Source organism: Mus pahari, chromosome 20 (assembly GCF_900095145.1).
Source record: "Mus pahari chromosome 20, PAHARI_EIJ_v1.1, whole genome shotgun sequence".
Classification (NCBI taxonomy): Eukaryota; Metazoa; Chordata; class Mammalia; order Rodentia; family Muridae; genus Mus; species Mus pahari.
The window spans coordinates 43862286-43865045 of NC_034609.1; positions in this window are offsets into that span (position 1 = coordinate 43862286).

The window sequence follows — 2760 nt, forward strand, 5'->3', positions numbered from 1 at the left end:
TGATGCAGAGGCCATGGAGGGATGTTACTTACTGGCTTGCTCAGCCTGCTTTCTTACAGAACCCAGGACTACCAGCCCAGGGATGGCTCTACCCACAATGGTCCTCCCCTCTTGATCACTAATTGAGAAAATGCCTTACAGCTGGATCTCATGGAGGCATTTCCTCACCTGAAGCTCCTTTCTCTGTTATAACTCCAGCTTGTGTCAAGTTGACACACAAAACCAGCCAGTACAGATAGCCTGACAATCCTGTATGGTAGCCTACAGAAATTGCCGTGAGTTACTTCTGAGACCTTCCAGCTCTTGAAATTGTCACCACTGAATAGAGGTAACTGCTGGGCTGTGCAGAGCAGGCCAGGCTGTAACAGCTGTCCAGGCATGGTGACAGTCTCCACACCAGCATTCAGAAGGCAGAGGCAGAGTGATTATAGTAAGTTTGAGGACAGTCCTGCTGACATAGTTGAGTTCTAGGCCAACCAGGCCTATGTAGACCCTGACAAAACTAAATTACAGTGACAGCTGGGATGTGGCTGGTAGAGGGATGGTTGCTCAGCGTGGCCTCAGGCCCCGTGTTCCAACCTCTGCCACAAGCTGGCAGCAGAGCTCCAGCCTGGAGAGCAGTGGCTTCCTGAGTGCCAGTCTGAGGAGCACTTGGGAGACCCAGCCTACTACCTTGTCCCATGTAAGCACCAGAGACGCTGTCTGGAAGGGAACAGATTCTTGAGCTTGGACGGTGCTCCTGCAAGAGGGGGGCCTAGCGAAGCGTAGCTGTGACACAGGGTGGTCCAAGGAGTCAAGCAGGGCCTGGGCTTTCTGCATGGCTACAGCAAGCCGAGCCGGAGCCATGGTCCTGCTGTGGTTTCTCCATGATGATCTAGAAAAAAATGTGTTTTTATTTGGCTTTTGAGATTTTCATATTCCACATTGTTTTAATTGGGGGTTCAGCAATCCTAGCCTTTGATGAATCATTCTTTTTGACAGTGTTTGGGTTGACATCCACTTTTTCTTTTTTCTCTGGGAGCATATTAATGTCCTTAGTTGTTGGGACATACATATAATTTTTTTTTTTTTTTTTTTGCTACAGGGTTTCTCTATGTAGTAGTCCTGGCTGTTCTGGAACTAGCTCTGTAGACCAGGCTGGCCTTGAACTCACTGAGATCTCCCCTGCCTCCACCTCCCTGGTATCAAAGGCATGTGCCACCATGCCCGGCTTCCAGGTTTTTACTGGGAGCCTTATTGTAGGATGAGTGTTTATGGAGGAGACTATCATGGGTTTTCACTGAAACTTGTGTACTTGATACTTGTGTACTTGGTTGCTTTTTCTTTTGTATTTTTTTGTTACATAAATTCAAGTCCCAGTGGTGGTTGTGCTTTTCACTGGAGGACTTAAGTCAGAGGGTTGAAGTGTCACTTCCCTCTGAGACTTCAGGCTGAAGGTTCTCTCAGGTTTTCCTCCCGGGTGAGCTTGGACCTTCTGCCTGGGAATACAGCTTCACCAATGGAGAATTCTCACATCCCTCCCTAGGTTTGCAGCTCCTGTCAGAGCCACTGAAAGACATGGAACTTCCGTTTGCTTGTGGACCTAAATCAGAGCCAAACCTGATCTCTACTCTGGGCGCATAGCCACCCCCCCCCCCCCAGCCCCCCACCCCACCCCGCCCCGTCCCCAGGTACCACCTGGACTCCACCCTCATCCTACAGAATGCTGGGAAATGTCTTTTTTTTCCAAGATAGTTTATGCTTGCCTGAGACTCATGGCAACTCTCTGGTATTAGCACCCCAAGTGTTAGCATCCCAGCATGCACCACCACGCCTTAGTCCGCATGTGTCGAATGCTGTTTATCTGTCAGCCAGTTTGGCTGTGCACCTGCCGCTTCTCTGAGTATTCCTGTGCACCCAGGTGCGGCACCTATGTCTCTGGTCACCTTGCACTTTTATATTCTTTGCTTTCTGACTGGGCACCACTTACATTGCTGCCGCTGGCATCTGAGAAGAGGCCACTGCTGAGCACAGGCAGGAGTCGCGCTCCACTAGGCCTGAGCTGGTTGGGGAGTCACCTTGGACCTCCTGTGAGGCTTCCCCAGGACTGGGGTGGAGGAGTCCTGGGGCCCACACCATGGCATAATGTCTTCTCCAAAGGGAAGGGCCTCAACAATCGCAAATGTCCCTACCCCTTCTGGAGCAGTACAGGGCTTGAACCTGGGGCCTCTCATACACACACAGGCAAACATTGGGCTACTGAGCCACAGCTCCAGGCTTTGTGCTTGGTCTTTAAAGAAGAATGATTTCAGAGCTGGGGAAATGGATCAGTGGTTAGCAACGTGTTCTGCTTTTCCAGAGGACCTGAGTCTGATCCCCAGCACCCATGTCAGATGACTCCAAATTGCCTGTAACTCTAGCTCCGGGGGATATGATTCTCTCTTCTGGGCTCTGCCAGCACTTGTGCTACCAGAATCATGCCCCCCATAAACACAGGATTTTAAAAAGAAATCTTTTGTTTTTGGTTTGTGTTTCCTGAGACAAGGGTTTCTCTGTGTAACAGCCCTGGCTATTCTGGACTCATTTTTGTAGATCAGGTTGGCCTTGAACTCATAGAGATCCATTTGCCTCTGCCTCCTGAGTTCTGGGATCAAAGGCGTGCGCCACCACATCCAGCCCTAAACCATCTTTAGCAGGGTGATGGTTCCTGCTTTTTAATCCCAGTACCCAGGCAGGTTTTTGAGGGCAGCCTGGTTTACATAGTTTCGGGACTACATCGAG